The sequence below is a fragment of the Chelonoidis abingdonii genome, chromosome 1 (genome assembly GCF_003597395.2).
Source record: "Chelonoidis abingdonii isolate Lonesome George chromosome 1, CheloAbing_2.0, whole genome shotgun sequence".
Classification (NCBI taxonomy): Eukaryota; Metazoa; Chordata; order Testudines; family Testudinidae; genus Chelonoidis; species Chelonoidis abingdonii.
In genome coordinates this window covers 355,494,325-355,517,092 of record NC_133769.1, presented here as the reverse complement: position 1 = coordinate 355,517,092, position 22,768 = coordinate 355,494,325, and positions in this window count along the sequence as shown.

Sequence of the window (22,768 nt, the reverse complement as noted above, 5' to 3'; positions counted from 1 at the left end):
CCAAGAGGGGGGAAGGCACTCGGATTACATCAGAGGTTGTCATGAAGCTTTTCCTACATGGCATTGAGGGTCCGCTGAGATAGTCATGGACTATTGCCTGTCACTGAGCTTGGTGGGATGGCATTTTTTGCTATGTCAGAGTTGGGGATTGTAGCCCAGTGGGCCAGCTTACCTGTATTATGTTCATTGCTTTGTTATCCTACTTTATTATATTTAGCAGTAATGCAAGAATCCTACAGGTTTTTATCCTGTAAGATTTGGCTTTAGTAAATAGTGTGAGGCTTAAGGCCTATAAACTTTGGTATAGATAAATTTAAGTAACTCATAAGTTATAGGAAACTAAAAGTAGCATGCAAGAGGGAGAATTTTGTCCAAAATATAAACATCAGCTACCCACAAAACACAGCTAACCCCAGCACAAAGCATAGCTAACCCCAGCACAAAACATAGCTAACTCCACCATCTGGAAAGTTCCAGACAGAACCTCCGACCACCAGGCTGCTATGACAGCAAATTACTGTATATGCTAACAGAGTAACACCATACATATACTAACCTATAGAAAAGGGACACCTTAAGGGGAGAAATATAAATAAAAACCTCTATTAAATATCCATTAGTCATGGCAGTGTCAGCCAACCTACTATAAAAGTAATATCCCAGGGGCAGCAAATAGGTTAAAAAAAATGTAAACCTTGAAAGGGGCCAAAATAATGGCCATTGGGAAAGATAAAAACAATAACAGTAATAAAAGAAATGGTTAACTATAAAAAATAAGGGTGAAAGAATAAATGTCCAAATGTACTTTCTGTATTATCTCTATCTGCTTTGTTAAATTTGTGCGTGTATAATCTCTGCTAAATTATTTATAAATCATATATTTAGATGTATAAAATGGTTCTACAGTGTAAGTGTTGCACTTATGCACATTGGGGTTCCCAAATTATATAATAATTTTACAATAATCTTACTGGGCCTAATCTTAAAATAAAAACCTATTAATCCTCAAGTTACAATTATATTTACCCAACTTTGGGTCAGGCTACAGATGGCACCCCAGATGGGACCCCAAGGGGCACATGGGGGTAACCTCCCTACCCATGATAGGTAACTCACCTTTACAAATTCTAAATTAAAATCTAAATTAAAAATCCAAATAACCTCTGAGTCAAATGTTGGTGCCTGTCAAAAACACACACTGTAACTCAGCAAAAACTTCCTCTTTTCCTTTCAGCTGTTGTTCCTCTTTTCTGGTTCTTTAGTCTATTACGTCCGCTTTTCTTAGTGATAAAAGAAAAGCAGTAACAGAAACAAACATCAAAAAAAGGTGCACTAAGGTCAAGTTTTTAATCATCAGGCATGCCAAACACAAAATTCAAGTGGGGTAATGTAAAACATCAGCCTGGTTGCACTCTTTATTATATATATTTAACTAGTCACTGGGGTTAAAATCTTGCAAAAATCTCTTATACGTGTGTTAAGGGGGCTTTTAAATGTTAAACCAGTTAAGCGGTTAATTATTTAAAATAAAACGTGTCATATATTTGTATATGTGTCATGTAACTTACATAAGCTTTAAGGAAGTTACAAAAAGTAAAGTTGTTAAGTAATAACTCAAATTAATTAAGTAGTTAATAATAATTAATTAAATAAATAAAACGCTACAAAACAGTCTTAGCACAGCTGTAAATACAAGACCAACTTTCACCTAAGCAGGGTGTTAAAATCCCCCAAAAACTAAATAAAATAATAATATAAAAATGGTTAATTAAAAGGTATTTAAAAAAAAACAAAAAAACCTTTACCAAAAAGTACCAAACAATTTGTTTCCCCATGGGTCATAAAAACCTTACAGCCATGCCTTTTCCCCATATTATGTAATCCACCAAGCCAACAGTTTCTGTGCCTTTAATTTATAATATCAAAAAAATCCTCAGCAGCAAAAATCATTAAGGCTTTAACCAGCAGCTAATATGTTGCTAAAAAAAAAAAAACTGCTTTTGTACCCTGTGCTTAAAAAAAATGAATAAAGTAGACATAGCAAACTGCTTCTAACTGAAGCTTAGCAGTTAATTAATAGCAAAATAATAACAAATAATTAAAATTAAAAACCCGTAAACATTTAATTGTATATAGAAAGTCCTCCAGCAACAGTGATTAAAAAAAAAGAATAAGCCAAATACTTTCATCTTAAAAAATAAGCAATTAAATGTTGTAAGTAAAAAAACTTCCTTTTAAATAAAAAAAAAAGTTCTGTCTAATACGTCTAATACACATATACAAGGTAAAAAAAACCTTTACTACTCCTAACCCATAAGTGGTATAAGCAAGCAAGGTAATGCCTTTAAAACAAGTTCAAGCATTCAGTACTTGTTACTTGCATGTTTGTGTTCTACATACTTTCTTAATCTAACTAATCAGTTGTGAATTATTATTCCATGAATAGATATCAGGTTAGTTACAACTCCAAACTTACCCTATACAACAAAACAGCCAGCAACATATAATTTTTCTGCTTTATGCAAAAATCATTATTTTTAAAAAGTGTTAAAGCTTCTTCAATATGTAGCAAACTTTGCTACCTACAAAATAAATTGTACTTATCATTATAGGTCCTATTCAGCAATGTAAAATAGTAAATTAACCTAATTACAGTTTTGCCTTCATATTTCTTAAAAAATATTGGCACCTGCTTTAATTCTTTTTTTCCCCACCCATTTCTGTTTTAATTTAAAATCTAAAAATTCAAAAAGAGCAGTTCCTAACTTAATAATCACATTTATGTTATAGGCAAACCAGGGCTATATACCTAAACCAATACATATACCTAATAATTTCAACCCTTAAAATTCCTAAACCTACTCTAAATAACAACGTTTAATTCATTGGTGGTATGTTAAAATAACTTGTTAAACTTTTTATAAACTTATTTTTCTTTTAAAGTTATTTTTATGTTTTGTGTCACTTAACTGAACCATTTTCCTTTTTCTCTTTTCTATGCACATATTAAAAAAAAGTATTACAACAATAATCTTTTGCGCAATTATTAGTAATATTTTTTTTCTTTGTGGCACCACACTATTTCAAGAGTAAAATTAAAATCTAACCACCATGGTGTCTGTCCCTTTATAACACCTACAGTGGTTCAATCTTTATAAAAAAATCAGCCAAAAACATAGGCATGTTTCTCTCAATAAACAATTTATGTAAAACTAACTCATATATATTTATTATTAGCTTTCATTTAAAATCTGTCAGGCAATCTGGCCAGTTGTTTGGCAAAACCCAAATTATGATTCAAAAATTCCTTAAACAAACCATCATCCTATTAGTGTAAAATTAATAGCTCTATAATAGTTACAGTGCTTTTATTTTGCTTGGTTCTCAGAATACAGCTAATGTAACCTGGTATTAAAATAACCATCAGGGTTTTCACCCCAGCAAGGGAGAGGGTATATGTCTAGTAATCTTGTTAACTATTTAGCTATTTGAATGTTCTGAGAACCAGTATTCCCTGTAAACTGCACACATTGGCGATGGCAGGGGGAGCGAGAAGGCAAGAACAGGACCCAGTGAGGCTGGAGTGGCCATCACAGTGCCCAGGATTGGGCTGGGGAGCAGGTAGGAACCAAGGTGATCAGTCTAGGGCTGGGAGCAGCTAACCCTGGTGGCCAGTGAGAGAGATGCAAACAGCCAGGACCCCCTTCCCAGCCCAGAGCCATTGCGCCCCCCTCAACTGAGTTTCAGAAGCACCCCTCACAACCAACGCAGAGTGCTCACACCACTCCCCATCTTATTCCTCTAGTCCCCTCTCCCCCTGTTCACAGTGAGTTTCTGGTTTCATATCTGGCCAATATTCATGTCGGAGGTGTGGTTTATATGTATAACATGGTGTAATTATAACCTAGAGCTTGCACTGAATCCTCTTACCTGAAATAATTCTCTCTTCCATTTCTCGCACCTAAAAGGATACATTCAGAGAAACTCATTCAAGGGCCCCAATCCTGTACACACACCTGTGTTTGCAGAGCAGGACCCTGAATGATGCCCATTCACAGACATCCAGTGACAAACAAAACATTCTTGCGTTTGACTGTTTGAGCAGAAGCAGTAGCCAGTGCTTTGGTTGGTTTCTTCAGTATTTTTGTTTGATTGTTTGGGGGCAAACGGAGGCAGGAAGGAAAAAGGCTGAAAAACTCAAGGGTCTGGGTTTACGCAGCACATTCCTTCTGTGAGCACACGTGGGAGCAAGAAGGAGCAAGCTCCCCGCCCCTTCACTCCTGCTTAGACTCCAGCTGCAACATAGAAAGCAAGGGTTCATCACCAGACACTCCCTGCTAGGAGCAAGTAAGTAGGGAGGGGCAGGAGCTCTGCTCTGTGGCCAGAATAGCTGGCCAAATACACAGGGGGAGTAAGCTACTCCTATAAGAGCAGTGAGATAGTTGACTTTTCCTCCAGAAAAATAGGGGAGCAGGGAAGCAATTGCGGCTGAGTGAGAATTAGTTCTCTGGGTTCTTCCTCAGGCAAGGTACCTGCACGTCGCCCCTCACTCAGAGCAGACTGTTATGTTGTAAACTTGTCCCCTGCAAGAAAGACACCTTATTTCTACATCGACCGACACAAACTATTTTTCTGGCAGAGTAGGAAAAGCAAGTGGAGGTGTTACCCGGGGTTCTTTCAACCCAAAGCTCTTGGTAACTTTTACTCTATGTGAGATGGTGTCAGGAAATAAATCAGGGGAGACATGGCTGTACAACTGATAGATGGCTGGCACAAACAGGACAACACAAGAGTGCTTTCACTTAAAGCTAAACTTTACTTAGCCTCAAGCATGTCCACAAGTCCACAACAGGTTTGTAAAACACCCCCAACCCTTGATAATTACTGAAGCTTAGTTTGGCTCTTGAGTGGCACAGCAGCAGCCCGTCTGCTGGTGGGAAATACAAGATGCATCCAGAGGGAGAGTCCAGTCCTGAAGAGTCCCCCATCCCAACTCTTCCCCCTTATTTTATACATTAGTAACACAAAGACATGTCCCTTAAAGAAAACTTGTTAAGCAAGCAGTCTCAATGGTCAAGCAAGAGGCTTCCTTCTGATTACTGATTAACCAGGTGTGGGTTTTTCCCAGAGTCTGCAGCCTTGAAATCCTGTTAGACACATTCCTGAGGGCACATGCTGCTATCCTGCTCCTTTAAAATGCATGTATCAGCAGCTTTAACACAATTCTTATCAGGAAGGACACAGGTTCAAGCTGCCCTTTCTGTGGCACCCAAACCCCCACCCTTTCTGCCTTGGTCAAGCTGAGGCTGCTAAATGGCCACTTTACAACCTGCTGACTTGGCTGCTTTTAGCAATAAGCCATAGTGGTTTCAGGCATTTTACTGGTTTGCCAAAATCTTCCCGTACAGAGGAAACAAGTGGGGAGGGACTTGGGATAGGGCTAATGGTAGAAGTTAGTGGAGCAAAGTGTTGTGGCCCAAACCTCCTCCAGCTTTAATGTACATTCAGGGACATTATACCTGGTCTATGCTATATTTTTCCAGTGCAGATGCAGGCTGTGACTGAAGTCCATTTAGTTAATTCAGTGTTCCAATAATTTGTTTGATTCTTCCATCCTCCCACACACTTTGTAAAATTAAAAACCCATCATACAGCTCCCTGAAAAACAATGCTTAATTGCAAGACATAATCAATTCAATACAGTTATTATTACTGCTTAAAATACCCTGACACACGCATAATGGAGTAATTAAACTACAGATAAATAATTATCCAGCACAAGAGAGGAATGAGAAATGTTCAACATACACATTTTGTTTTCCTCTAACAGGATGACTGAAACGGTACATTATGGGAGATTTGTTTTACTTTCTAGTGATTACAGGATGTGTCACTGCAATACAGACAACACACTTAGCTGGCCATCCTTACAAATTGGGATTATAGAATGAGTTGATTGAGTGGCCCTGAAGTATACAAATAGATGTTGTTATTTTTACTCTGCTGGATCTCTGGCTGCTAATGAACTGAGCAGAATGTGAATAAAATATAAAACCAATGGAGTTTGGATTTTCAAAGCTCCTGATTATGAAGGAGTATTTATACAGGAGCTATTTTTAAAACATATAGATTGGTCTAACTTGAACCACTTTAACTACAGCAGCTAATTAGCTATATCCGATGCTCAAAGTGATCAGCTCATACTGGCAAACCATTAATATTTCTGATTTTTTTAAAGGATTTTTACATAGAATAGGAAAAAAACTATGTACAGAAAATAATGGGCCAGATCCTAATTGGTGGAAATAGTTGGATCTCCATTGAGCTATGCTGATTTACACTAGTTGAAGAATCAGTTAAATAATAATAAAAAAAGACCTCTACATAAAACAAAACAATGTGAATGGAATGGCTGTAAGCAGTATTAGACAAATTCTCTCCCATTGAACTCTGCATCATGGAGCCCAATGAAGCTCTGTGGTGCAACCTGCCATTGGGGACTGATCCAAAGCCAATCAATGGGATTGTTTCCATTGACTTCATTTGTAGAAGCAGGATTTTATAATTGTAGAAGGCTCTCCGCCTACCTTTGTTCCCACATATCTTGCCCTGGCAGGTCCATGGGGATTGCTGCAGCTCCAGGGCTACAGTAGCCTCAGCAAAGGACAAAATACATGGGGGACCAACTTAGGATGTGGCTCTGAGCTCATTAGCATTAACTACCTCCCCCACCAGGAGCTCCACAGGACCTGTGAAGCAGCCATGCTGAGCCCCTTCCTCAGCTTCAGCAAAGCTGGAGCAGAGTTCCCCTGTCTAACACAGCTGGACCAGGAATTGGCCCTGTGTGCTGAGTGCCCCACTTATCAGGCAGAGAAGGGCCTTTATTCAACGCACACAAATAAAAACAAAGCACGACATGACCTCACTGTGTGCAGCGTCTCACACGCACACCATCTCCCAGACAAGTAGGAAGAGTACAGCAACAGGAGAATCGATAACGCCAGCTGGGGTTCGTACAGGAATGTGGAAGGGTGAAGCAGAGTTGCCGGAAGCCTGGCTCTACACCTCCCTTGCACGCCTCCTAATGACCTCTCTGCCCACTTGGCTTCATGCTGTCTCTTGCAGTGCTGTACTTAAGACTGATAGTCTCTCCTTTGCTCTACCCATGAAGGGCCTGATCCAAAGCCCACTGAAGCCAATGAGAGCCTTTCCACTGACTTCAGCTGGCTTTGGATTCAGCTCTCAACAACCAATCACCCCTTCCCTCAATCTTCCTGGGGTAAGATCCTTCTGCCTTAAAAGAACAATTAGCAGATAACACAGTTTGTGTTTCTAATTGTTAATTATCAGAGCATTATTGATATTATGTTTCTTCTGCTGCTCTACTAATGCTGTTAAATCAGTCAAATCTTTCTATAGCTAATTATGCAGACGTTTCCGGTTGATTAGAACACATCTCTGTAATTGAAAAGCATCAGTACTAATGTTGTGGAAGGAGAGAATATCTATTTCTTGTTATTCTTTTTAATTATAGGCAGGGCTGGTACCATCACTACTAAGTTATCTGACAGTTCCCATTATAAGAACCTGTTTTCAGTTGCTTATAACTTTGTCACATTTAAACCATTTAGGCTGATATTTGACATGTCAAGTGTCTGCCTCAGGCTGAGTGGGGGAAAAGGGCTGTTTGTTTTGTGTGGGTTAAATAAGGCAAGGCTCCTGTAGAAAAAAATAGCATGTGATTATGTGACTTAAGACTACTATTATGCATAAACACAAGGGAGCTAAATTAAGGTTGCACAAGGAACCTTAATTCTGCCATTCCTAATATTTAAGTGCTTGAATTTGCAACCTTAACTGCCTTTTGGCCCAGATCATGCCCCCTAGATCTGTGTGTGGATGGGGTATCCGCACATGGATCTCCCACCCTACCATAGAGAAGCAAGTGTCTCAGCAACCTCAAGGACACCATCCCTCTATCAAACCCTACAGAGCCCTCTTCTTTGGGTCAGAAGCCCACACTGAGAGGTGGGAGGTCAGAGATCAGAGACCAGGCCAGAGGATTCACATCATTCCCTCTTCCAAAGAGCTTAGGCAGAAAAGATAATATAATCTGAGGCTGTATTGTCTTTTCTGTCAAGTGTTCCCCATGCAAACAGAGTTCCTGGGGGTAACTGCAGCTGTCAGAAGTCCAGGTACCATGGCTCCAATTAAGCCTTTGCCATGGAGCCAGGGTTAAGGCAATGGGTCCAGAGCAGTGCCTAGGTGCTGGAACTAGGGGTGCTACCACACCTCCTGGCTTGAAGTAGTTTCTGTCATATGCAGGATGTACAGTTTGGTTCAATGGGTCTCAGCACCCCCACTATACAAATTGTTCTAGCACCCCTGGAGTAGTGGGGAGCGCCCATAGCCTTGATGCTGTAGGGGGACTTCTGTGGGAGGATCTTCACTGATATTTCCTCTCCTACAGCCCCATCCCACAGCTTTTACAGGAGCAGCTGAGCTAGGCCTTTACAGTCTTATCTCCCACAGTTAATATGGATGACTCATGTCTAATGAGCTAGACATTTATCACTGGAGACATCTGAAATTAAATAGAAAAGCCTGGTAAATGATTCTGCCTTTCTTTGTCTGCGTTAGCACCCCTTAAATAACACAAAGGGAATCCCTGTATTTTTAAATAAATTGACAGTTGTGATAACACCAAGGCATTTGTCATTAACGTTTCAGCTTCATTAATGTAAAGGATGATGGAACGTGATTACAACATGACTAAAAAACAAATGCCACAAATGATAACAATTACAGATCCATTTTGGATCCATCTGTGGGGGCTTAAACGGATGAAAAACAAGAGTGTTCTTTCCTGGTGAGGGTAGCACACTTTATGACTAGCTTATGAAAATAAAGTAACAGTCTAAAACTACGGCAGACTTCAATCAGCCTAGGGGAAATTCACCAGCTGGTGGACAGCCCACTCAGCACCTGTGTGGACAAGTCATGATGCCTCTGCATTGGAGGGAAAGGGCTCAGGCATTCAGGAATCAGGAGTCAGCCACACCCACTGTGCAGGTGGGGTTGTCCTCTCTGCTAGTTCCAAATAGGACGTTGCAGTGGGGAGAATGGTGACTGGCCAACAAAGAGGACACTTAACCAAACGTGTAGATTCAGTGGCCAGAAACCCCCGCATAGGAGAATGGAGTGGTAGCAGCTGCTGCTCTGGCCTGTTTAATTAGCTGAACAGTACAACACCCCCACTAGACTATCCTATAGCCCATTGGCTAGGAAACTTCTTCACATGTGAGGATCTCAAGTTCAAAACCCTTCTCCCTATCAGGCAGAAATGGGCATTGAACCCAGCTTTCCGACAGTTCAGGGAAGTGCCCTAGCTGCAAGGCTAAAGCTTCTAAGGGAAACACCTCTTTCCACTATTTTGTGAATGACACCTGAGTCCCATCAAACTTTTTTGGAGGGTTGGGGAGGCAAACTGTTCAACAAATTCATGTCAAATTCATGAATAGTTTCTGTGACCTAGGGGGGGAAAAAGCATTTTTTGGCAAATGTACTATTTGCTGAAAAAAATGTTGTACAGCTGTAATTTTGATAAATCATGGCCCAGGTAAATGATTATTTGTCCTTGTTAACATGCTAATTTCTTAAAGCAGTGGTTCTCAACCAGAGGTATGCATACCCTGGAGGTATGCAGAGGTCTTCTAAGGGTACTCAACTCATCTAGATCAGTGTTTCTCTACTGGGTTTACAACCCCGAAGGGAGTCACAGGATAGGTTTAGAGGGGTTGCAAGTGCAGGGTTGGCATTGGGCGTAGCAAGTGGGGCCACTGCCCAGGGCCGCACAAAGCTAAGCTGTATGCTTTAGCCCTGCGTGGAGAGGCATGGGCTTCAACCCCACCACCTGGGGCTCGGGCTTGAGACAAAGCTCACAAGTGAAAAAGAGGCTCAAGTATCACACTGAAATATAAGTACAATATTTATAATCAAATTGATTTATTTTATTATGATACAATAACAATGAAAAAGGAAGCACTTTTTCAGAACTAGTGTGCCATGACACTTCTGTATTTTATGTCTTTGATTTTGTCAGCTAGTAGTTTTTAAGTGAGGTGAAACTTGGGATATGCAAGATAAATCAGGCTTGCAAAAGGGGTACAGTAGTCTGGAAAGGTTGAGAACCACTCCCTTAAAAGAATTAATACTGAGTGATAGTTTTTGCCAGTCATTCATGGTTGTTGCCTGATGTTCAGTGCAAATAAGCAGTGATACAATCTTGCTTGTCTGTGAAATTATTTTGTTTCTTCCCTTCTTGAATATGGTTTCAAAACAAACCCATTCCTCATATAGAGAAATGTACAGGAAGGGGGAAAGTTCTGCAGAAAATGAGTTTACAGAAGACAGGATACTGGGCTAGATGGATCTTTGGTCTGATCCAGTATGGCCATTCTTATGTTATGTACTAACTCCTATCTAAAGCAAGGAGTTTCAGGTCCCATGGAGCAGCTAGCAATACATCTTGCAAAATCTGAGAATTTATAAGCAAAATGCATGGATTCCTGAGGCTGGTGAGCAAGGCCCCTCTGTTCCCTCTCCCAAACTTGCCAATGTTTGTTACTCATGATATGTGATGCTTTTCTTAAAGCTCCAGCTCCTGGATTCAGGTGCAGATGTGAGAATCTTAGCTTTTATATAAAAAAATAAGTCTCTAACCCTCAAGGCAACAAAGGGAAGCTTGAAATTGTGACCCAAATGTTCTCTAAAGCTTCATAAACCAGAAGAGAAATCAAAAGAAATCCTTTATGTGTATTTTTTTAATGTCATGGATATTAAGCTGGTCTCATGATTTGGGGAGGAATGATTGGTGATTTTTTTATGGTAAAGGGTTGACAATACTGCTTCTGTTTCACTGGCACTGCTCCTGCAGAGTCTCTGCTGTGCATGTATGGTACCAGCTCCATCCCCTCCCATTTCTGTCTCTCCTCACTGCCCCCTCAAAGCACCCAGCTACACTGGGGGGCCTCCCAGGCTCAGGGCAGGAGGGAGCATGCTACAAAGCAGATGCTTCCTCACATCCATGCCTCAAATCCTTCCTAAGGATACTCAGATCTGAGTCTGGTTTCAATCCATCCTTAGCTTTTGTTATTATGACACAATATTTACCTTGAGCTTCCATTTTAAGATAGTTTGTGGCTGCCCTCCCTCTTGAAAATATTATTTCTATTATGGTAGCAGCAGTATCTAGAGGTCCCAAGCAAGATCTGGGCTCCATTGTGCTAAGCACTATATAATACACATACTAAGAGACAGCACCTGCTCCAAAAAGCTGAGTCTTACTACACAAGACAGACAGAAAGGGAGAACAGTATTACAATCCCCATTTTACGATGGGGAAGTGAGGTACAAAGAGATTAAATGACTTGCCCAAGATCACACAGGACAACTGTGGTAGAACTGGGATGTGACTCCATATTCTCCAATCCCAATCCAGGGTCTGATCCACAAGACTAACCTCCCTCTCTCAAGTGTGACAGACAAAACAGTGAGGAACCTTCTAGGAGTAAGTTTCTACTGCTGAGCATAAGGTAAGATGAGTCACCTTCCCTTTGTGTGATCAGGGATGCTTATATGGAATCTCAGGGCTTTACCAGTCTTCTTTACTTATTTATGGAGTTGTCTGAAGTTTGTTTTGTGGGGCACCCACCAATTTGCATTATTTGGAGTCCAGAGCAGTGCATGTTCAAACATAGCTTGCAAACCAATTCTATCACAATTAATACTGAATCTCCAAGAGCCTTGCCATCTCCGCTCCCTCTTCTAGCCAACTACGGCACCTCTGCTTCCATTTACTGATCACAGAAGTGTTCCCTTTGTAACAAAGCCATTTCAAAGTGATGTCTTCCTTGAGCTATACAAAGAGAGAGTGTGACCTGCAGAGCATTTGTGCTCTCACTCTCTCTCTGATATGGACATCATAACCTGATGCTATTTCTGTGTTGTAGTCCCAGCCTTAATTTTAACATCCTTTTCTCCCTCGCTAAGAATTCCATTGTAGTGGGGCTCTTTGTCAGAATTTGTCTGTCTATATGTAGCAGTACTTCGGGGGACAGCATTACCTCTCCTCCTGTCCTTCTCTTCTTATTAATAAGCCTCAGTGCTGAATGCACAAAGGCTTATACATTTATGTATGCAGATGGAACTTCTATTTTCACTGAATGATGAGGCGTTCTCTTTTCCTAGTTCTCTTTCCTCTGAAATGGCAAATGTGATCCTCTGTCAATGATCACCTCTCTCTTTGTAAGACTTGGTAAAAGATGTAGCTTCGCCTTTGTGTCCTTTCTTCTACTTCAGATCTTCAACTAATGGCTTCACAGTCCAAGCCATGCTCATCAGGCTAAGAAACATATTGCTATTTTGTACTAGTACTTTGATGTAATATCATAATTTCTTATTATTTGTATTACCAGTAGCACTCAGAAGCCCTAACCAGAGCAGATACCCACAGTTCTGAATACTCTACAAACACATAGTGAGGGACCCATTTCTACCTGAAGAGCTTACAACCTACGCCTGCAATCCTGCAATTGACAGACACACGTGAATTGCTGAGTCCACATGGGACCCTGTTGAAGTCAACAGAGTGCTGAATGGACACAGTTGTATTTCCACGTGCTACCATTTCCATGATGAGAGCCTAGTTTAAGACAAAGTGACTCCGTTCTAAGCCCACTACTCAATTTTAGCCAGAGATGTCACATATATTCCAATTACATTAACGTAACTGGCAACTGCATACTATAGGTTCATTTCTCTTACTCATTGGACCAGATTATCTGGCAACATGGTAAATTCTCCTTCCATGGGAGTCTTTTAATTAAGATTGGATGTCTTTCTAAAAGATATGCTGTAGTTCAAACACACGTTGTTGGCCTAAATGCAGCAATCAAGGGGTCAGAGCTATGGCCTGTGGTATGCAGGTCACACTGATTCTAATGGCCCCTCTGATCTTAAAATTTATGAATCTGTAAAACCACAGAGTATCTGTAAATGCGGGTGGGGGGAGGAAAATCACCCAGAGGCTAAATACATGGAGCACCTGATTCTAGCACATTTTCTAACTTGCTACAAAAATCTAAAATATCCCGATTTATCATTCAACAACAAGCATCTTCTTGGATAGAAGTGGGCTTCTTTTCAAGGAAAACCCCTGACAATTTCAATTTTCAACATTTCTTCCAAACTCAAATCAATTCACTTCAAAAACATTCTGAATTTGATGTAAACAAGACCATTTGGTAGAAATTTGATAAACAACAAAATTTGAACTGTAAAGTATCAGGGAGAAATTTCCATCTCTTTGGCAACACTCTAAGCCAAAACATTCATACTTTATTCTTTTTTGTATGAAACTGTAGATGTTGCTTATTCAGGCCTTTAGGGACTGCAGGAATAATAATAAATTATTGTTACATGGCATAGTGAAAAAAAGGGTTAATAATTTATTACGAAAAAACAAATCCAATGCAAACTCCAGCAATGCTGGAGTACAAAAGGTGAATCAATTCATGTGCCTTGACAGTAACATGAAAGCCAATGCAGTTATCCAGCAAGAAATAATGTCATGAACTGGCAAGGCAGCACCTGCTTTTATCAGCTTAAACAATCTGGTCATTGCAAATCTACAACTTAAAGACCAAGTGACAAATTTTCAACTCAAATGTTATTTCCATCTTAACATATGGGAGTGAAAGCTGGAAATCCATCACACATACAGTCAGATGTCCAAATGCCTTTGAAAGCACACTACTTCGAACAGAATTAATGTATAACTATCAAGATTTGTTAGAGAGCTCAGTCATGGTGTCTGGTATGGGACACAGCTAAGAGTGCCAGTCTCAGGTCAGACTGTCAGAATGTAGGGCATATACCATAGACTGGTGATATACTCTATCATAAGACTTCACTAAGCCAGTAACAAATCTGTGCTTCCAAAATTATGGTGAATTATGAATTATGATGAAGCCACAGACAGTCCCCTTCAACCCCTCTAGCCTCTCAAATGAGACTTCACCCCAAGTCAATATGTACTTGAGGATCGCACCAAATGCCACGTGGCAGCCAATCTTTAGTAAACTAACTAAAGATTTATTAATAAAAAAGAAAAGAGGTTTGTTAAATGGTTAATGTGAATCATATACATTTCAGAGTCTGTAGATCAGGATTCTAGCAGTGATGTTAAATCTGCCAGTTGGCAAGAAGTCTCTCTGGTTCATCTCAAACATTGGAGCCCTCAGTCCATTGTTCAAAGCTCTCCTTTGTTATAAGTTACAGTGCAGAGGTACGGCACAGGAAAAAGGAAGAAGATGGTGTCACCATCTCCAATTTATACCTCCCAGTGCATGGAAAGTTATGGGCACAAAGATGGAGTCAGGGGTGACATGTCTTACTTGCTCTTGCTGAGTCATAAGGTAGCCATTGTCTACAGGCTCTCTGAGGCGTCTTCAGGAGAGGCCCATTGGGAGAGTTGATTCTCCTTAATGGCCCATCACCATGGCCAGCTGGTCTTGATGTAACTCTGTCTTGTGGGTGTTATCCAGGAACATGACGTGTTTGAGATATCAACACAGAACAGAGATTCTTAATTTCATATGCAATGATAATACATGCATACAAACAGGATAACATTGTTCAATGAATTTAAACTTTTCCAATGATACCTTACTAGGCATACTTTGTATAAGATTTATCACAATTTTGCAACTGTGTTGATACATCATTGGTTGTACATTAGTGTAAACATGGTCATCTTTCTTTTAATACAGCGTCACAAGCTCAACAACCCTTTATCTCTAAAGTTATCCAGAAGAGAAGATGGAAATATCTGGGATGTGTTAAGAATGAAGCCAGACCATCGGTCAGAGCAGATTTGCCAGTGGGGAGCCGGAGGAACACACGAAAGGACGTGACCAAAGGAATCCCTCTATCGACTATTGCTCATGGAAGGAAAACTTATGGGATTTAACAACAAAGAGTGACCCAGGGACAGGAAAGGTGGGACTCTATTCATGCCCTAAGTTAAATGAGACAGTGCAGGAAGGACTCAGATTCAGACACAACCTCATGATATACTTCTTGGTGAGTTAACTCAACCAGACTGAGTCCCCAGAATGAAGAAGGTGGCCCAGGCTCAAACTACAACCCACAGCTGTTTATTATTAGAAGAGGGTAGAAGCAGTTGCCCTCCTGTGCTGGTATTGCTATTGTCATAAACAGATAAGTAAGAGTTAATAGAACAGAAGTACTTCATATTTCTTTTGCCTGTAAAGGGTTAAAAAGATCAGTGAGCCTGGCGGTCACCTGACCAGAGGACCAATCAGGGGACAGGATACTTTCAAATCTTGAGGGAGGCGAAGTTTTGTGTGTCCGTGTAGTTTTTTGGGTTGTTGTTTCACTCTGGGGCTCAGAGAGACCAGACGTGCAACCAGGTTTTCTCCAATACAGGCTCTATAAGTTCAGAATAGTGAGTATAGGTAGATAAGGCGAGTTAGGCTTATGTTTGTTTTTTTTATTTTTTGCAAATGTGTAATTGGCTGAGAAGGAGTTCAAATGTGTAATTTGGCTGGAGAAGGAGTTTAAATCTGTATTTTGCTGAAAGGATTTTAATTTTGTAGCTTGTATACTTAGGCCTGGAAGGAGGTAATTCCCTAGTGTCCTATAGCTGAAAGAACCCTGGCCTTTCCATTTTAAATTTACAAAGATAATTTTTACTTTTTCTCTCTTTAATTAAAAGTTTCTTGGTTTCAGAAACCTGAATTGTTTTTGTATTACTCTGGTGTGAGACCCAGGAGACGGGGTCTGGATTCACACAGGAAATTGGTGGGGAGAAAGAGGGAAGGGGGAGAGAAAGGCTTAATTTCTTCTGTGTGTCAGAATTACTTTCTCTCTGAGGAAAGTATGGCAGGAGGAAAGAGAAGGAGTGGGGGAAAGGTGGAATTTTCCTTCTGTTTTTTTTGAGATTCCAAGGATTTGAATCAACAGTGATCTTCCAGGGTAACCCAGAGAGGGGAAGCCTGGGAGAGGCAACGGTGGGGGAAAGGGTTTACTTTCCTTGTGGTAAGATCCAGAGGGTCTGAGTTTTGGGGTTCCCCAGGCAAGGTTTTGGGGGGACCAGAGTGTACCAGGCACTGGAATTCCTGGTTGGTGGCAGCGCTACAAGTTCTAAGCTGGTAATTAAGCTTAGAGGAATTCATGCTGGTACCCCATCTTTTGGATGCTAAGGTTCAGAGTGCAGAATTATACCATGACAGCTATACAGAACAATTTGGCCAAGCCAAGAAGCTCACACACCCACTCTGAACTTTCTCTCAGAATTACTTCCAGAACAGGATCCTTCCCATATGAGAAGAGTCACATCCTTTACGGGCTGTACGTGACTGTTCTAAAAAAAATCACCTAGCCACCACAGTAACTTTATTACTTTAGTATTTACCCTGGTGGTGCCCAGAGACCCCAATCAGGATGGAGGTCCCATTATGCTGGTCACACATACGGACCCTGATCCTGCAAAGTCTCACACACATGATTAACTGTACATGTTAGGACTATTCCCAGTTTAACACATGTGCCAGTCTTTGCAAGATCAGTGTCCTAGTTAGACAGTACCAGCCCTGAGGAGCTTACATTATAATTAGACAAGACAGGTAAACGTAAATTGTCAGACAGGGCCAAATTCCATGGCATCTTTTTACTTGCTTCTACGGATAATGGGAAAAGATCTGACATAATGGAATCCTGTCTAACATAATGGAATGTCCCAAAGATCTGTGTGCCAAACTAGACAGGATGTAATAAAGACCATATGCGCCGGTTTCCTTAGCCAAAAAAGTGTGAAAATGAAGCATAAATACAAAGGTAGCTTTATAAACAAAGAAAAACCTGCATTTGCTTATTATTCATTAAGTTTTAAAAGTGGAATTTTATGATGAAGAATTGGAATTTAGTTATTAGAATTTGCTGTGCATTGAAAAATATACAATCTGCGCTGCAGGCAAAACTACTTGGATAACAGATAATAGTCATCCAAATTTGGTGCTAAGCCACCAAGGTGGCAGAAAGCCTTATAGAAACAGAGAGAAAGTGGTACCAATAAGTTTTTCTAAAAACTTCTTATTGCTCATGGTCAAGATGTACTGGAAGAACTGAGAGAAGAGGTTTGCTGTGTTAATAGTGGATAATGGGCTATCATTTCCATCACCTCAGTTCCATTCCTGATCTATCTCCTGCTCTCTCCCTGTGACTCTGAGCATCTCATCTTTATTATTATATTTCTTTGCACTGCAGATTTGCTGCATGTACCCTGCCTTATAGCAACATGGAATATTATGAATATACTAGCCAGTGACTGACTTGATGAAATATAGATGAAGTGTGAGGGCAATCTTGCCTGCCTGTTTGACTTAATGAGTCTATTTTGACATTTCATGTTAGCTCTGCCTTCCATATGTTCTCTTCATCTGCTCTACAATTCACTGGAGTCACCTTAAAGTCTTTGAAGTACATTTTGTAACACTCATTGGATTGGGGATGACTGTTAATGCAAGTTCCTTTTGCTAAAGGTACTGGCAGTCATTTTAGGGACAAGCCACTGCCAAGGTTTTGCTCTGTTTTATTTTATTCCTTAATTTCTAATTGCTATATTCTGGCTGCCAACGAAGGGACTCACTTGGAGACTCTCGAATGAGTCTCTGCAATCATCATGGGCAAAGTATACCAGCTGGTACAAGGCTATGTGACCTACTATTTGGGAATTTGGTCCTCCTCATCTGGGCAAAGACTTCTTGTTCTGGAGAAACATTCCAGCATTTAATAAACTTTTCTCAGCTCCAGTTTAATATAAATTAGACCTGGGGAAACAAGAGTGTCTTTGACTAAAGATTTTTTTGTGAGGTTCTGCTTGTTCCAATCTGAATACACTGGGCCAGATCCTCACCTCTTGTAAATCAGCTTAGCATCACTGAAGTTAGTGCTGTGCTAATTTACAGCAGCTGAGGCTCTGGCCAACAGATTTATAACTTGTGTCCGTCAATTAGCTGCAAGACACTAGAGACGTCAATGCATTAATGCTATCTTATGTATTTATTTTGGCATGGCATTTACTATTGTGAAAGGTGTCATTTAAAATTGATCATTTTTCCTTTTAAAGCTGGCACAAGAACAAGGAAGTCATTATGAAGCTCACAGAGAGAAGATGTCAAGCAAATACTGTAAACAAGCAAATGAAGGGAAATATTTCTTCACACAGCCCATAGGCAGCCAGTGAATTCAGTGATACAAAAAGCTCTAGGAGGAGTTTGTTGTGACCAGTAAAATCTATCGAAGATACACACACTAAGACTTGGATAACCCAGTCCTGTGCTTCAGGACATCAACTGATTACCACAAAGGTCAGAAAAGAATTTATGTCCCTCAGAGACAGCAGGTGTATTATGAATATTTGGCCAGGTTTATTATGAGTGCTCTTCACCTTCCTGTGAAACATCAGGCACAGGCCTTTGCCAGAGGAGGAATATGCACTTCACACACAGGTCTAGTCTAGGATGGTAAAACGTATGTTGATGTGTTTGTAGTTGCCCTTTAAGAATACCCGGGGTTAACAGAGGGAAGAAGGGATGTGTAGGAGCCCAGGAGGACTGGAAGGTGAACCAATGGATGAGTTAAAGATTGGTGGGGAACAAGACAGACCCAAAGAGGAAGGGCTGTACCTGACAAGAGCCTGGGACAGACAGCTAGGGTTGCCAACATTCTAGTCACACAAAACCAAACACCCTAACCCCACCCCTTCCCCAAGGCCCCGCCCCTGCCCTGCTACTGCCCTGCCCCCCACTTACTACATTCCCTCTCCCTCAGTGGCTCACTCTCCCCCACCCTCACTCACTTTCACTGAGCTGAGGCAGGGGGTCGGGGTGCGGGAGGGAGTGAGGGCTTTAACTGGGGGGTGAGGGCTCCAGAAATGAGGGGTTCAGAGTGCAGGAGGGGGCTCAGGGCTGGGGCAGGGAGTTGGGGTGCAGGAGGGGGTGAAGGCTGCAGCTAGGGCAGGCGGGCTCTGAGGTGGGGCTGGGGATGACGGGTTTGGGGTGCAGGAGGGGGCTCCAGGCTGGGAGGTGAGGCCAAGTGATTCACAGTACAGGAGGGGGCTGCAGGTTGAAGCAGGAGTTTGGGGTGTGGGAGGGGGTGAGGGCTGTGGGCTGGGGGTGCTGGCTTTGGGGTGGGGCCATGGATGAGGGGTTTGGGGTGCAGGAGGAGGCTCCAGGCTGGGACCAAGTGATTTGGAATGCAGGCACGGTCTGTGGGTTGAGGCAGGGGTTTGATGTACAGGAGGGGGTGAGGGCTCTGGGGTGGGGTCAGAGATGAGGGTTCAGGGTGTGGGAGGGGTCCTGAGGTGGGGCCAGAGATGAGAGGTTTGGGGTGCAGAAGGGAGCTCCAGGTTTGGGTGGGGGCTCAAGGCTGGGGTCGGGGCTTAGGGTTGGGGTATAGGATTACCTCAGGCAGTTCCCGGTCAGCAGCCCAGCAGGGGGGCTAAGGCAGATTCCCTGCCTATCCTGGCATCACGCTGTGGATGCCCCGGAAGCAGTCACCAGGTCCAGGTCCTAGGCGGGGGGGCCAGGAGGCTCCATGCACTGCTCTTGCCTGCAGGCACCACCACCCCTCCACCCCAACTCCCATTGGCCAGTTCCCCGCCAATGGGAGTGCAGAGCCAGTGCTCAGGGTAGGGGCAGCGCATGGAGCCCCATGCCCTCCCTGCCTAGGAACCGGACCTGCTGGCCACTTCTGGGGCACACGCAGAATGGTGCCAGCCAGGACAGGTAGGTACTAGCCTGCCTTAGCGCCACAGCACCGCTGACAGGACTTTTAACAGCCTGGTCGGCGGTGCTGACCAGAGCTGATAGGGTCCCTTTTCGACTGGGTGTTCTGATGACTAGTTTTGTGTTTTCCTTTGGCCTTTGATTTAACTTTGGAAGGGTGGAGCCAGAGAGCTAAGCCACCTCAGTGCTGGCAAAGCACCACAGATCCTACAAAGGAGCCTACATGCCTGCTCCTGGATGACTGCTGAGAAGGGAAACTGAGCAACCAATCTGAAGGAAACTGAGGCAGTGGACAGCTTTCCTCCCATCCCTGTAAATTATTTTTTCAGTAATGTATCAGAGGGGTAGCTGTGTTAGTCTGGATCTGTAAAAGCAGCAAAGAGTCCTGTGGCACCTTATAGACTAACAGACATATTGGAGCATGAACTTTCGTGGGTGAATACCCACTTCGTTGATGCACCCGACGAAGTATTCACCCACAAAAGCTCATGCTCCAATATATCTGTTAGTCTATAAGGTGCCACAGGACTCTTTGCTGCTTTTACAGTAATATTTCCGAGGAGTCTTCACAAATGACAAGACATACATGTCGACCGAAGCCCAATAAAGGTTAATGGCCAGATCCTCAGCTAGTGAAAATAGGGTGACCAGACGTCCCGATAAAATCGGGACCGTCCCTATATTTGGGTGGTTGTCCCGCACTCAGCTTTTTTTTTTTGCTCCGCCAGTGGATCCCCCCGCCGCACCATGTGTTCTGATATTTTCTTCATCTCATCTGATCACCCTAGGTGAAAACAGCCTTGTTCCTTTGACTCCATTCGGTGGCACTAGGCTACTTCACACTAACTAATTTCAGTATCTAGAACTTCACATGTTGAAAATATTTTTTATTTGCACAACTATTATTCCTCTTTCACCTTGACACAAATCCCAAAGGCCAGAATCTGCCGCCTTCCTTGTTATTGCATAGTACCTTTCATCACTGAAATAAACAAAATCTTGTGTTGTATCCCTCTAGCTCTAAAATATCTTAATTAGACCAAAAGGTAAAAAATCAGGTCCCTTCCCCATCCAAAAAAAGAACTATCTCTGAGGCACCCAAGAACATTTGTGGGCGTTATGTATTAATATTAAAATATAGTCTTCAATTTGGAAACGAATACTTTCATCTTTAGCCTCAGTTTTAAAAAATATCAAATACCTAAATGACAAATAGGAAAAATTAAATACATTTTCCAAAGAAACACCACAGTTTTACTGAACAAGTACACACTGGCCACTTACTAAGCTTTAGAGAGACAATTAGTTATTAATATAATATTTAATACTTTGTATTTTTATCTTAGCATCCTTTAACTTAATATATCAAAGAAACTCATACTTCAGTAGACTTTGGATCAGGCCTCTGGGTCTTGTTCCCATGTCCAATATTCTAATCACTAGATGGCACTTTTTTTAAAAAAAAAAATGAGTTGTATACTAGCAAGAGACATGGGCAGCATTTACAGATCAGACTAAACTGCACCACTGATTTCTAAACCTCTGGGGACATATTCTGATCTGACTTATACCATTACAACCCCTGTGGCTTCATGGAGGCTGCAGTGAAGTAACCGAAGGCAGAATCAGGTGTCATAAATAGATAGCTAAGGGTTAATGTTTCTTTCACCTGTAAAGGGTTAACAAAGAGAACCAAACACCTGACCAGAGGACCAATCAGGAAACTGGATTTTTCAAAGCTCAGGGGAGGGAATATTTGGGTCTGTGTCTTTGTCTTGCGCTCTTGCTATCCTGAGGAGGGGATTCTTTCTATCTGTAAGCTTCTAATCTTCAGTTTCAAGTTGTAAGTACAAGGTAGAAAAACTATAGGTGTTACTGGTTTTTTTTGTATTTACATCTGTTGTAGTTGCTGGAATGTTAAATTGTATCTCTTTTTGAATAAGGTGTTTATTCATATTTTCTTTTAAGCAATAGCCCTGTGTATTGTCAACTTGATGCAGAGATCATTTTTATGTCTTTTTCTTCTTTTATATAAAGTTTTTCTTTTTAAGACGTTTAGTTTTTTTCTCTTTGGGTAGGCTAAGGAACAAAGGGGAGGAAATTCTCTTTGTGTTAGATCTACGGAGGTGAAGCTCTGCAGCACCAGGAATTGGTGGGAGGGGGAAGAGAGATAGAATCATTTCTGTTTCCTTGTATTTGGTTGTCTCTTTGTGGAAGAGAAGAGACATGCTTCTTGGTATTGTGATGTAAAGAGGTTGCATCAGTAACTCTCAGGTTAGCCCAGAGAGGAAATTCTGGGTGGGAGAGAGAGGGGTAAAGGAAGTGGGTTATTTCCCTTTGTGGTAAGACTCAGGGCTTCTGAGTCTTGGGGTTCCAGGGAAGGGTTTGGGGAGACCAGAGGGAGCCAAAACCCTGGAATTTTTGGCTGGTGGCAGTGAGATCAAATCTAAGCTGGTAATTAAGCTTAGAAGGTTTCATGCTAGCTTCTCAGTTTATGAACGCTAAGGTTCAAATCTGACTAAGAAGTTATGATACAGGCCCCCAGTTTTAAAATGCTATCCCACTAATGTTCACTATAGAAAACTACAGGGAGAATTTCTTTTGTTCGTATTACACGTGTTTGGAATTCACTCCTGGGTGTTTGCTGTTGTTTTTAATTTATAGTGAAGCAAAGCTTTTAAAGCTGTGCTTTAAAATTTCTTGCTTAATACTGTATTGGTGAGGTTTGATCATGTTGTCAAATACCTTGAGATGAAATTGTGAATCATGTGCTACCTTAATGGGCTTGATCCTGCGGGGTACTGAGCATCCTCAATACCCAGTGATATCAGCGGGCAGTGAGGGTTGCAGGCAACTTGCAAGAGGCACTATGCACCTTGCGGCAGCTGGCCCAAATG